The following is a 15,040-nucleotide window of genomic DNA, read 5'->3' on the forward strand; positions in this document are numbered from 1 at the left end:
ATGATATTAGGGATGAGGGACCTCATTGTTTTTCCATTCATTCATGGGATGTGGGCTTCCCTGGCTGGGCTAGCATTAATTGCCCATCCCTAGTTGCCCTTGAGAAGGTGGTAGTGAGCTGCCTTCTTGAACCGCTGAAGTCCATGTAGTGTAGGTACACTCACAGTGCTGTTAGGAATGGAGTTCCAGCATTTTGACCCAGCGACAGTGAAGGAACAGCAATATATTTCCAAGTCAGGATGGTGAGTGGCTTGGAGGGGACCTTCTAGGCGGTGGTGTTCCCATCTATCTGCTGCCCTTGTCCTTCTAGATGGTAGTGGTCGTGGATTTGGAAGGTGCTGTCCAAGGAGCCTTGGTGAATTCCCATAGTGCATCTTGTAGATGGTACACACTGCTGCTACTGTGCGTCGGTGGTGGAGGAGTGAATCTTTGTGAATGTGGTGCCAATCAAGTGAGCTGCTTTGTCCTGAATGGTGTCAAGCTTCTCGAGTGTTGTGGGAGCTGCACTCATCCAGGCAAGTGGGGAGTATTCCATCACACTCCTGACTTGTGCCTTGTGGATGGTGGACAGACTTTGGGGAGTCAGGGGGTGGGTTACTCATCGCACTACTCCTAGCCTCTGACCTGTTCTTGTAGCCACAGTATTTATATGGCTAGTCCAGTTCAGTTTCTGGTCAATGGTAACTCCCAGGATATTGATAGTGGGGGATTCAGTGATAGTAATGCCATTGGACATCAAGAGGTGATGGTTGGATTCTCTCTTGTTGGAAACGATCATTGCCTGACACTTATGTGGGAGAACTAATAGAGGGATTCGAAAATTAGGAGGGATTTTGATTGCGCAAGTCCAGAGAGCAATTATTTCCTCTGGCAATTGGGCCAATAACCAGAGACCATAGATTTAAAATAATTGGCAAAAAAAGCGAAGGAAAATGAAGAGAAATTATTTCGTGCAGAGGATATAAGCTGAGCTAGAAGACATTACCTGAAAGAACGGCAAAATCAGATTCCATAGGAACTTTCAAAGGGCAATGGGTTTTCGGAGAGAGCGGATTTTCAGTGTTAAGGAGAGAGGGCTGGGCTGTGGGACTGAATTGGACAACTCAGTGGCACAGGCTCGACAGGCTGAATGGTCCCCTTCTGTGATGTACGACTGTATGAAATCTCCTTATAAGCCAGTCACTGGAAGGTGCACAAAAACATAATGGTTGCACCTGCTCCTGCCAGGGCAATGCTGCACTTCAAAACTGCTCAGTGTCACACTCCGAGATTGCTATCTTCTCCTGCATATTGTAGAAGATTCGCTGTGATGGATAAAGGGGATGGAGAGGGGACTACCTTGCATTCTACATTGCAATTCAGACTAAATGTTACACTACATGGTCTATCTTAAAAGGTTATTTTATAGTAGCATGGCACAATGATGGAGCAGTGTACAGCACTCCGTCTATGTTCAGGTTCTCCCATCTTGAATCCCTCACAAAGATTGGCCATGCCTTAAAGAGGTGACTCTGGATTGAAGTAGAAATGTTTTCCCCACAGGCAATGGGGAGGAAACATAATCAAGAAAACAAGTCACCCCCGACTGCTCTTGCACATCTCCTGGCATCTGGTTACACGATAATATGGGCAGATGTCAGCAGTTAGCTTTCCTCTTAACCCTTACATTGGCATGTGAAAGTGCATAACCAAAAATATATTTTTTTTATTAATAATAATAATAATTTCAGAATGGCTTAACCAGTCTACAAATGAAAATTTGACTTGTGCATTTTCTTTTTGGTATCAATATTTCACAATGCTGTAATGATCCTGTTTGTAGGGAGGGGCAGAGACTGACACATGGGAAGAACACAAGGAGGCAGAAAAAAATTGGCACTTAACATAGTGAAGCCAGTAAGACAAAGCACATTAGATCCAATGGAAAATGATTGTAACTTGAAGTCCATAGGCTGTGAACTTTCTATTCAACCTGCCTTTTTAGCTGCATGAACAAGACACAGCTTGTTCATGCAGCTCAGTCACGAGCTGAACTTTCCAATATTATTACAACTGTCCCATTACAGGACAGTTGTAAATTGCATTCTATGCGTGGTTCAATGTGCATGATACAGAGTTACATTGTGACAGAGGGAGGGAGGGTGGTGAGGCAGCAGGAGGGAGGTAAACCTTACATAGCAACTTGCAGATGGTGCTTTCAGTGGAGAAGCTCATACTGAGTAGAGCATTGCAGTGTTCAATAACCAATGTAACAGTCGCCACCAGCAGGCAGCACACTGCAGAAGCAGGGCAACTAGCTGGTGCAATTCCAGTATATTTCTCCTAAAACTTCTAGCTGGTGCAATTCCAGTATATTTCTCCTAAAACTTCCATGTTGGACGTTGATCTCACTTGTTTACTTAAGTGTTTCTCTGGCGCTGGTTGTGCCAGCGTATTGGTTTTGCTTAATGACCAATAGGCATTTTTATTTTTACAACCATGAGGCATTATTACTAATATAAACAGACTCCTTCAACGGTAATGAAGACAGCACCATCATTGTGACAATAAAGACTTTGGTAGGTTTGATCTTTGTGCGTAATTTTATACGAAAGTGGCATTTTTTGAAACCATGTATAAACTTCAGTTGTCACCTCATTGCACCATGCTCTAGTCAACAAATTTGTTCTTGGCTGAATGAAATTGTGTAACTCGGATGACACAGATTTGCCAACTGAAAGGAAACCAAAAACAGCGAGACAGTTGGCGACCTCACAAAAACACCTCTTGTTTGGAAAATAAGTGACCACATTCATGACTATTCATGTAAGCACTTTATTGAAGTTATTAAGTTCCTAATATCAGGGTCCGGAAGAGGGGGGTGCATATGGTGCTAAACGCCGAGGCCTGGGGGTTAAGAGGGGGCTGGGCTCAAGTCCTTTTTTTATGTAAAAGGTCGATGCCATGCCCATCGTTCCGAAGTGAACTCTTAATTCCTACCACCTCCTGCTTATTTCCTCTGTCAGTGACTAGCGGCTATGAGGAGCGCAGCGCTGCAGAGAGGGTGGTGGAGCTCCACTTCATCGACGTGATATTTTGGCTTTCCTTTAGTCCATGGTGCTGTCCAACAATCGAAAGCTCGCACAGGATTGGTTGGTTGGGCTGGCACGAGCGGGCATGGGCATGCGTGCAGTGGGCGAAGGCAATAAACACTGGACACACAACATGAGGCACTGGGAAGGCAAAATGTAACTGCAAGTATACAAATCTCTTTAGGACTTTAAATTAACTGCTTTGTGTATGTCAAGAATTCAACCAGATTCTGGAATTTTAAAAGGGATCGTATTTGATTGACTATTTTTCCTCTCAAACTCCTCACCAATTTATGCCGATAACTTGCTGGTACATTCATACAGCGCCTGGCTTATTCCAAGCAATTCGAATATATTTTGAGGCGCTGGGGTTTTTTTTTAATATTAATTGGACAGTGCAGTTTTAAGTGATCCTGGACACCCAGTTCTTGAAGGTAACAGTTGATTGCGATTGCATGGAATTTAGTTCAAAACCTGCAATTTTGAAAGCCTTCACTGGAACAGTTCCTAAATCTAAATAGAAACCGCTGTAATTTTAAAGGAAGCAAATAGCTGATCCTCAGGTGATTGCTGTTGTGCTTTTCGACATGTGGATGGTTTGTGCTACGGAAGCATTTTACAGAACCCAGGCAGCAGAACCCAGGCCGTTGTTTAATGAATAAAAGTGCGCAGCATTCCCCTTCAAAGCTGTGTTATAGTTAGTTAGAAAATCCGTAACATCTACAATTTAACCATTTCGGCACTTTGCCGGTAGAAAGCTCAACTCTGGGTTGAACAGGACACTGAGATTGGTTCAGCTTGAGACAGTGAATAGGGAGCGAGATGGAATGCTGCTGTTTTAACATACCTAACCAGAGGGTATTCCAGCTCACCTAAGACTGGATCTCACATGAGGAGGCTGGCAATGCAGAGGCGGTGGAGGTGCAGTGAGATTTGGTAAGAGAGGGTAGAGCTGAGTGTGCTCAGCCTACATGTGAAAGCTGGGACGTGCAGGGGTGGGATCAGAAGTCATTGGTTGGAGAAGTTCTGATGACGATCAGATAGGTAAAACTGGGGCCAAGTGAGGGAAAATCTCACTGAGCTGAGGGCAGCAAAAGTGAATTGAGAGAAAGAATGGAATGGCGGGGCCACATCAAAAGTTGTAGGAAGATCAAGGCCAGATAATGCACCGTGGTTACAGACACGGAGAATGCCATTTGTGTCTTGACTAGGAGCTGTGGCAGTGGCAGAACCTTGATTGGAGAGATTCTTGCAGGAAGGAAGGGCACTGGAGGCAGCAACATGTTCAGAGGAAAGGGATGTTGGAGTTAGAGCAGTAGTTTGCAAAGGCAGAGGGATTGAGAGTTGTTTTCTTTAGAAGAGGAGTTTTGAAGGTGGAAGGGACTGTCCCTGAGGATAGTGAAACATTTTAAACCACTTCAGCTTAGCTGCTTTTCTGGGGACCAGAAAAGGAAATTGGGTAGTCGGCAGTTTGGTGGGAATGGGCTGAATGGAGTTCTAAAGTCAGGAAGCTATTCGAAATCTATATAAAACACCAGTTCACCCCGTCTAGAGTATTGTGTTCAATTCTGGGCACCACACTTCAGGAAGGATGTGAAGATTTTGGAGAGACTATAGCAGGGATTTACTAGAATGGTTCCAGGGATGAGGGATTACAACGACAGAAATTGGGGTTGTCCTCCTTAGAGCAGAGAAGGCTAAGGGGAAATTTGATAGATGTATTTAAAACCATGAAGGGTTTGGATAGAGAAGGTAAAGAGAACTGTTTCCAGTAGCTGAAGGGTGGAGAGCCAGGGGACACAAATTTAAAGTGATTGACAAAAGAACAGAGGCGACATGAGGAGAAACTTCTTTTTTGCAATGAATGGTTTGGAATGCTGTGCCTGACAAGGTGGTAGAAACAGGTTCAATAGAAGTTTTCTAACGGGAACTGGGTAAGCATTTGGAAGGAGAAAAGGTTTTCAGGGATATGGGGAAAGAGTGGGGCTAACTGGATTGCTCTTTGAAAGAGCCTGTCCATAGACTGGATGGTTTTTGTATTCCCTCATGGGATGTGGGCATCTCTGGCAAGGCCAGCATTTATTTCTCATCCCTCGTTGCCCTTGAAAAGGACGGTTAAATGGCCTCCTTCTGTACTGTGCTATTCCATTCACTTTTTAGATTCTGCTGTGCATGGCTCTATTTGTGTGTAAAGATGGTCTTGACTTCAAATTACAAAGGTTAGATCTTATAAATTGCAGATGGATTGCCATTGACAGTCCTCTGAGTTAGAGGAGATGAAGTGAAAGATTTAGCCATTCAAATGATTTCCTGACTTTTGAACAGAACATGAAAATGAATATGGTGCAGGGTGTTTTGGTGAGCTGATTGTTCAATCATTGCCATTGAATACATATACATGTATAGTTTAACATATATTCAGTTGCAATAAAATATTTATTGTGTACAAAGAAAGTGAAATTCCAGGACAAACAGAATTGTCGAACTTATTTAAATTCAATAATTTAAAATTGTTGTATATTCTGATCAGTGGACCCAGAAACAGGAATGCACCAGGGCCGATGATTTCCCTCCCTTGCCCTGCCCCAAATGAAAATACTTGCCCTCTCAAAACAATCGTCTTTTGTGTAATGATTTCACACAGTGTTGTGTGAAAGACCCATAACATTCCAACACTGTAAAGACATCTCAATTGTGGTTCAACACAGGGAACGCACCATCAGTAAGGTCAATCAAACATCGCTGGGGCCTATCCTTTTGGAATAGTACTTCTACATCAAACCAAATGAATTACCACATAACTGTGCTGTGAAATTAGTATTCCAAAATGGAATAGACAAAAACAATTCTTTAGGATTTTCTGGCAATGCTAATAACACCTACGCCGGGTATGCACCTACGAGGAAAGAAGCCCTTATATACAGTTAACCATCTGCGCTATCTCCAGTACCAGCAGCAACATTGAGAAAAGTAGGTTAGGAATCTGCTGCCTCGAGAAGGGCCTGTCTGAAGTGCCACCATTATTCTTTGGTTGTCAGCACACTGCTGCTGATATCGTGCAGAAAGACATTTGGTATTTTCTGGACTGTACACACTTCCCCCAGACATTGGGAATGATCCAAGGAATCCAAAATGAAAGTCCTAGTTCTTTATTAATTACCGTTGCCAGCGGTGTGGATTCTCTGAGATAATGTAAGTGGAGTGAATGCCACAGCATTCACAGAATCACTTTAAGCAGAAGCTATTCTGGTATCTAACTGCAACATAATGAGATGTGCTGTCAGAACCAAGTTCCCTGTGCTGTTATGACCGGGATCGGAGAAGTGCACAGATTCTCTAGCCCCACTACTCCATGGGTCGCAGCAGTAGTGTAAATATTTATTTCACTCACCAAAATGACTAATTGTTCACCTTCACTACTGCTAGACCCAGAATAAAAGAGACTTTAACCAGGCTTCTTTCAATAAACACAGAATAATTGATTTATTATGAAACAAATCTTTTTTTTTAAGAAGTTGCAAAACTGGTTAACATACAATTTATAATCCAGAAGTGTAATGATTTACCTCTTTTAAAATCCCAACACACCTACACACACATGCACCGCAAAACAAATAAGGCCTCTGCAGAGGTTGGCGTAAGGGAACACTATAACAAGGATAATGTTCAAAAAGGTCTTGACGCTGTTGACCTGACAGAGTGCTGGTCACAGCAGTTATCTGGAAGTTCTTTCAGATGGGGCTTCGGTGAAACACTGTATATGTTAACTTTCATTTGTCGCAGCTTCGCTGGCTTTCAAAATACAGATGAGTTATACTGAGATGAGAACTTTCTACTGAAGGTGAACACTCCACTCTGGACTACAGGCAATACAGGGGAAGAGAGAGAGAGAAGCAGTCTCCCTTCACAGTTTTCTCCCAAGACACACAATGAACTCAAAATAAAATGTTCAGAGACAACTTCTCCCAGACCAAGTATTTTCAGCCAATCAGCAAGAGCCCAAGGCCTGGCAGCAACAGGTTTTTTTAAATGTTAACTCAAGTAAACAAAATAACTCTTATACCACCAGGTGTCTTGCTGGTCATCTAGCTGAAGTCATGTTATTTCTTGAAAAAAACAGCTTTCCCACAGACAAAATTAGTTGTCCAAATAATGTCCAAATAATTCAATGTCCTTCCAATTCTTCAAAAAGCATATAGCTCCTGGAGACATGGACTCCTAACAGTGCTTAAAAAATCCTAATTAAGTGAAATTCCGGATTTACTACAACTTCTAGCATGCTGCCTTCAGAACTACATTCAATGGTATTTAAATAGGGTAAACTTCAATATGCTGAATAGCCAACTATCATTAACTTATGAATCAAAAAATGCCTTTGAGGCACTGATATTATTGAGATCAGAAGTTTCTACCAGTATTTCTGGCATGAGGTTGTCTGACGAACTAACATTTCTAGGTTGGCCCCTTCCCTTTCTATATGCTGCTCCTTGACAACATCATCCAAAAGTGCAGCATTAGTTTTCACATGTACGCTGATCTATCTCTTCACCCCCTCTCTCAACCCCTCCACTGTCTCTAAATTATCAGATTACTTTTCCAACACCTGGTACTGGATGAGCTGAAGTTTCCTCCAACAAAATATTACGAAGACTGAAGCCATTGCTTTCGGTCGCCACCCCAAACCCCCTTCTCTAGCTACCGACTCCATCCCTCTCCCTGGCAACAGTCTGAGGCAAACTGCTTGCAACATTGGTGTAATATTTAACACTGAGGTGATCTTCTGACCACATATTTGTGCCATGAGTAAGACCAGCTCTTTCCACCTCAATAACATCATCTGACTCACCTTGCTCATCTACTGCCAAACCCCAGACCTCCAGACTGGACTATTCCAATGTACTTCTGGTGAGGCCCCCATGTTCTCTCCTCCATAAACTTGAGGTCATCTAAAACTCTGTTGCCTGTGTCCTTACTCAGACCAAGTCCCATTCACCTATCACCCCTGTGCTTGCTGATCTACATTGGCTCCCAGTCAAGCAGCACCTTGATTTGAAAGTTCTTATCCTTCTTTTCAAATCCCTGTATGACCTCATTGCTCACTATCCCTGTATCTTCCTCCAGTCCTAGAAGCCCTCGTGATATTTGCACTCCTTCAGTTCTGCCATCTTGTGCATCCCCTGTATTATTGCTCCATGATCGACAGCCATGACTTTAGCAGTCTATGTCCCAAGCTCTGGAATACCATCCCCAAATCTCTTCACCCTTCTTTATCATGCTACTTAAAATGCCTCTCTTTGACCAAAGTCATTTCTTCTAATGTCTCCTTATGTTTCTAATTGTTTCAGCCAACCAGCACCCCTTTCTCCTGTAGTATAAATTGTTGTGATTGTTTGAAATTTGGCATTCTTGCATTTGTCCTGTATTGTGCAAGATGAAAAGGTTTGGCAACATTTCTCTGTTTTTGGCAATATTCAAGTTCTATACTACCAAGTGACTGATTACTATACAATTAGCCCAAAAGACAGAATGTGTGTGTGGAGTGGCATTGAGAAAGGACTGGGTCAGGTTCGATGTTGTTGATAGCAAACTGTGCAGGCTCATATGTTAAGAACAGCTGCTTGGAAAAGCAGAGACCTGTTGGCACCAGGATTGCAAACTCTCCTTGTACCTATTCCAGAGACTTCATCACAGGACCTTGCGCTCCAGCAACCCTGCACAGTCAATCTCTTGTCCCTTTCCAATATTGCTGTAAATGAAAAGAAATCACCCACAGCAGAGTCCAAGAGACTGAAATTCAATTCCGTGGGCTCCAGGGGAAGCCTGGAGAGTTGGCAACCCTAGTTGACCCTGATAGAGCCATTCCTCAGTATGAATCAGCATCTTCAGAAGAGGAAGACAATGGAAACAGAGTACACAAGAACACAAGAAATAGGAGCTGGACTAGACCATATGACCCGTGAAGTCTGCTCTGCCATTCAATACGATCATGGCTGATCTTTTCTTCAACTCCATTTTCCCGCCTGCTCTCCGTATCCCTTAATTCCCTGAGAGACTAAAAATTTGTCTATCCCAGCCCTAAATATATTCAATGATGGAGCATCCACAACCCTCCAACATTCATAACCCTTTGAGTGAAGTCTCATCTTAGTCTTAAATGATCGACCCCTTATCCTGAGACTGTGCCTCTGTGTTTTAGATTCCCAGACCAGAGGAAGCAATTGCTCAGCGTCTACCCTATCAAGCCCCTCCCCACCCCTGAATTTTATAGCTTTCAATGAGATCGCCTCTCATTCTTCTAAACTCCAGAGAGTATGAGCCCAATTTACTTAGCAAAGTAAGAAGCAACATTTTAAAAGAAGGGAAGGAAGGATTTAGGAAAATAAGATCATAGGATTGATAAGAGTGAAAAAAGCACTTTATTTCTCCAAATAATAAGACTAAAACAACAGCAACAGCCTTCTGGTTTTTAAAGAGACAGAAACTTAACATAATTAACAGGAATTTTCATCAAATGACAAAAATTAAACATTTCTACATTAAAATGAATTACATAGAAATAACAACATGAAAATAGGCCACACAGCTCAACCAGTCTATGTTGATGCTTTTTCTCCAGATGAACAGGAGTCCTTACTTTACATCCCCATCTAGCTTCCACATTCCATTAATGCCCTTTCCTTCAGCATTCTTAATGCATTCTCTATTGTCACCACGGTCTCTGCTCCAATCAGGCTTTCCACAGCCTGACAACGCTGTGTCTCCTGCTCTCTGTCATGAATCTCTTGCATGTTATCACATACCTATGACCCCTCATTCTTGACCCATCAATCATTGGTAACTTGTGCTTCTAACATTTTTTAAAAATCTTCAAGGGGTGTAGATATCTCTGGCATTTATTGCCAATTCCTAAACAACCGAGTGGCTTTGCTGGCCATTTCAGAGCGCAATTGACAGCCAGCCTCATTGCCGTGGACCTGGAGTCACACGTAGGCCAGACTGGGTAAGGACAGCAGATTCCCTTCCATAGAGGAAATTTAGTGAATCAAATGGGTTTTTAACAACAATCTGCTACTTTAATGGGCACCATTACTAATACTAGCTTATTATTCCAGATTTCACTTAACTCAACTGAATTTAAATTGTTTTGTTCTGTTTCTGTTTTTGTTTTGGATTTCCAGCATCTGCAGTAGCTTTTAGCTTTTTGAATTTAAATTCTCCAGCTGCCACAGTGGGATTTGAACTTAATTAGCCAGATCGTTAATGCTGGCCTCTGGATTACTAATCCAGTATTATAAATGTTACACTACCATACCTTCTTCATCCCATCCTTTCTTCATTTTGAACCTCCCTCCGCAATCATCCTGTATTCCCCTCAAAAGCAGGCCCAGATTTTCACGTCTTCCTTTGTAATTTGTCTTTCCCCGTGCCAGGCAGCAACCAACTGACCCCTCTCTCTTGCTTCTACACCCTTCCTACAGCCTGGATCCAAAAACTGTGCAGCGTACTAATGGTGTTCTTTCTAAGGTTTTAAGGAGATTGACCATTACACTTTTCATTTATTTACTGAAACACATCCTCTGGGTATAATTTTACAAATACCGTACACCCTCATACATCATACAGCACAGAAGGAGGCCTTTCGGCACTTTGTGCCATGCCAGGTCTTTGAAAGAACGATGCAATTAGTTCCGCTCCCCTGCTTTTTGACCAAAGCCCTGCAAATTTCTCCTTTTCATGTGTATATTAATAGTCAATGTTAAATAACATGAGAAAATAACAAATAAAACAATATAGCACAGGCTTAAGTTGTTTTGGGTAGAAAGTTAGCCTCAAGAACAAGAGCTATTTGAAATCCAGAATTTGGAATTCTGCCCACACTAGATCTGGAGTATGAACCCACCTGAATGCTCATTCCCACACAAAATATTCTAAAGGAACGTTAAGGGAAAAGTTTTTTTATGAACCATCATTTACAGCATGAAAACCTTCCCTTGCAGAAGTGTTCAGCAAATCTTTTGTCTGCTTGATGTGCAGGAACCTAATACAGCACTGATCTGGACAAGTATCATTTTTTTTCTGTTTGCAACAAATGTCATGACGACAAGTGTACAGTATTTGCTATTTCATTGGCTGCGAAGAGTTTTGCACGTTCCTGAAGACAGTAATAAGTCACTCTCTAAATGTTGTCCTTTGCATGTTACTGGGAACATTCCATTCATCTTCCACTGACTTAGGTTGCATTTCCACTTCAAACCACAAGATGGTGGAGGTGGCAAGCATTGCTTCTCATGCAACAAAATTGAGTCTCCCTGCTGATAGAAACTTTGAACATGGGAATGAATACAATTATCACCTTCCTGGAACTGCCAACAACAGATGAACACTGAGGATGCAGTGATAGGCACTGGACAAAGTCTAGACTCTGAATACTATTGTAAATGGCACATAACAACTTAAGTCCGTGCTATTGATTTAAGTGTTATTTTTTCAGAATATTTAAGGTACAATCTTAGTATACACTCAAAGGAGAAATTTGCAGGCAGATGGGGGAAAAAAAGGGGGAGTGAAACTCATTGCATTGCTCTTTCAAAGAGCTGCCACAAGCACAGTGGGCCAAATGGCCTCCTTTTTTTGCTGTATGATCTATGATTCCCTGAATAACCTTAAATCAAAACCACCAGAGGACATGCCATGACACATTAGAAAAGAGATTCTCAATTTAGACCCTGGTGCTGGTTTCAGCAGGTTGACAGGAAGTGCCACATGCAGGATTTTGCATGATCCCTGACAGACAAATAAAAATGAACAAGAGATAAAAACAAAAAACTACTGCAGATGCTGGAAATCCAAAACAAAAACAGAATTACCTGGAAAAACTCAGCAGGTCTGGCAGCATCGGCGGAGAAGAAAAGAGTTGACGTTTCGAGTCCTCATGACCCTTCAGCAGAACTGAGTGAAGTTAGGAGAGGGGTGAAATATAAGCTGGTTTAAGGTTGGGGTGGGGGGCGGGGGGAGAAGTTGGGGGGGTGGCGGGGGTGGGGGGAGAGAAGTTGAGGGGTTGGTGGTTGTAGGGACAAGCAAGCAGTGATAGGAGCAGAACACCTGCGGTCTGTCCACAAGAAAGACCCAAACCTCCCTGTCGCTTGCCATTTTAACACTCCACCCTGCTCTCTTGCCCACATGTCTATCCTTGGCTTGCTGCATTGTTCCATTGAAGCCCAACGCAAACTGGAGGAACAGCACCTCATCTTCTGACTAGACACTTTACAGCCTTCCGGGCTGAATATTGAATTCAACAACTTTAGATCTTAAACTCCCTCCCCCATCCCCACCCCCATTTCCATTTCTTCCCCCTCCCTTTTGTTTTTTCCAATAATTTATATAGATTTTTCTTTTCCCACCTATTTCCATTATTTTTAAATCTATAACTTTAATGCCCTGTCAGTCTTTCCACCCCACCCCCACTAGAGCTGTACTTTGAGTGTCCTGCCTTCCATTCTTAATTAGCACATTCTCTTAGATAATATCACCACCTTTAACACGTCTTTGTTCCTTTGTCTGTAACATCTTTTGATTATCTGCTCCTATCACTGCTTGCTTGTCCCTACAACCCCCCCCACCCCCCACAACTTCTCTCTCCCGCCCCCCCCCCCCCCCCCCCCCCCCCGCCACCCCCGACCCTTAAACCAGCTTATATTTCACCCCTCTCCTAACTTCACTCAGTTCTGCTGAAGGGTCATGAGGACTCGAAACGTCAACTCTTTTCTTCTCCACTGATGCTGCCAGACCTGCTGAGTTTTTCCAGGTAATTCTGTTTTTGTTTTAAAAATGAACAAGACCTTTTAAAAAAAACTGACAGTAGATCTGAGAGGATCTGGTCCAAATGACCAATTGTTTGTGTGAAGCTAGATCTGCAACCACCTTGGGTAGCACATGGAAAAACTGAGAGCTCTATTGAGTGATGAAGACATGTCTCGAAACCAGCAAGTCAATTGTGTTTTATTCCAGGTCCTGCTGCTCCCAAAAATGCAGTTTGGAATTCTGCCACACCGTGACAGGACTTGTGTAAGATTTAGAAAGAAAATCACAGCAAAAGAGAACTGAGGAACAGAGTTGTTAGCAACCTCATGTTGCCCCTAACCCTACTGACGTTTAGTGGCAGTTTCCCCACCTCGTTCCAGAACATTCAGTGTTCCGCAGGGTGGGTTTTGTTTTTACAGTCCCTCTGACCCAAAGATGTTGCATGGACTGCAGTTGCCTTGGTGCCAAGGTCTGGAATTCAGCCCTTAACCATCTCCGGCTCCCTCTCCTCTTTAGGGATGATCCTTAAAACCTGCTGTGGCCAAGCTTTTGGTGACCTGTCCTGACATCTGCTTATGTGGCTCGATGTCTTAGTTTGTTTGATAGCCGCTCCTTTGAAGCACCTTGGCATGTTTTACCACACTGAAGGTGCTATATAAATGCAATGTACTGCCATTGCCAGCATCACCGACTCATTTAGGAATTAGCACTGCTGCTATTATTGGATGCTGCTGTTGGCAGCATGGAGATATAAATGTCACATATACTGGAAGCCTTGGGGTCCTTCTGGAAACAGCGCTGGATCCCGCAATCTAAACTGCTGTGCCCAGTAATGCCAGCAGCCACTGCCCGTCACTTCTTGGCGGTTTATATTGGCCTTGTTGTGGTAAAATGACCACTCTTGAGCCTGTGAGCTTCAAGTAAACACAGGTTTTATTCAAGCACATGCTGGGAGAGATCAGTGCAATCCTGGCGGCTTCCCCAAGGATCTCTCAATAATACGAAGCCTGTATCACAATTTACAGTTCTTGGTTCTCAGATTGCAATACACTGTCTGGCACAGTCCTCAATTGCTGATGTTGCTTTAGCACATACATCACGTAACCTCATCAATGAGTGGGGCAATTCATGCTTGCAGATGATCCCTGTTATCTCAGCTTTTGGTCTTGGGAGGTTTATCAGTGACTGGGGCCTCTGTTTCCCTATCTCCTTAACATCTTGTTTACCCGGGCTGCGAAGACCATTAAATTTTATGGTTAACTAGGTTCCCACAGTAACAGCTACATATTCCATCATGCCTATAGTGTTGACTAAATTTCTCATCATGCAGAGAAAGACTTCTCACTACAGTGCTGTTAGGAAGGAAATTCCAGGATTTTAAATGAGCAACGGTGAAGGAACAGTGATATAGTTCCTAGTCAGGATGGTGTGTGTCTTGCAGGAGAACTTGCAGATGGTGGTGTTTCCATCCAACTACTGCCCTTGTCCTTCTAGGTTGTAGAGGTCACGAGTTTGGAAGTCTGTCTAAGTCTTGGTGAGTTGCTGCAGTGCATCTTGCAGATGGTACACACACTGCTGCTATTGTGCGTCGGTGGCGGAGGGAGTGAATGTTGAAGGTGGTGGATGGGATGCCAATCAAGCGGGCTGCATTGTCCTGAATGGTGTTGGTTTATAATGGCACTTCATGGTCGGCAGCGCAGAGTCAGCCAAGCAGCAGTCAAATGATTTGACCACTGTAGGGCTCCCAGGATACGGTGCAATGCAGCAAATAGCTCAGCAAGCAATCACACTGCTGCACAGCTAATAGACCACCGTGACTAGCATACTGATTAGTGGCATTGTCAAGAAACCAGGTAATACGAATTCGGATGAAAAATGCAAACAAAAACTCAACAGCCTTCACTCCTCTACTCTCGAAGACAGTGAGGAAATGAGTTTTGCAGGTATCAGGAGGAAGCAGGAATTCCTTGTGCATTGAGCAATTCTATCGGCATTATTCTACACTCAGAAGGCTAGTGAACCACTATAGCAGCATGGCTGACATTACATACAGGTATTCCTAACAAGGTAACAAGAGATGAGGGACGGAAACTCCAGATTGCTTAGATTCACCCACCCCAATCCTGGAGGCATAAAGCCTAATCACTCGCATCACCATAGATAAATTC

At 43.1% G+C, this 15,040-nt stretch overlaps 1 protein-coding gene across 6 annotated transcripts in view; it reads left to right on the forward strand.

Moving 5' to 3' along the window:
* The window catches only part of klf12b (Kruppel like factor 12b), a 246,205-nt gene that overhangs the window by 203,741 nt on the left and 27,424 nt on the right, over positions 1-15,040 (forward strand). The gene's annotated exons all lie outside the window — the stretch shown is intronic.

Source organism: Cetorhinus maximus, chromosome 7, assembly GCF_964194155.1.
Source record: "Cetorhinus maximus chromosome 7, sCetMax3.hap1.1, whole genome shotgun sequence".
Taxonomy (NCBI): domain Eukaryota; kingdom Metazoa; phylum Chordata; class Chondrichthyes; order Lamniformes; family Cetorhinidae; genus Cetorhinus; species Cetorhinus maximus.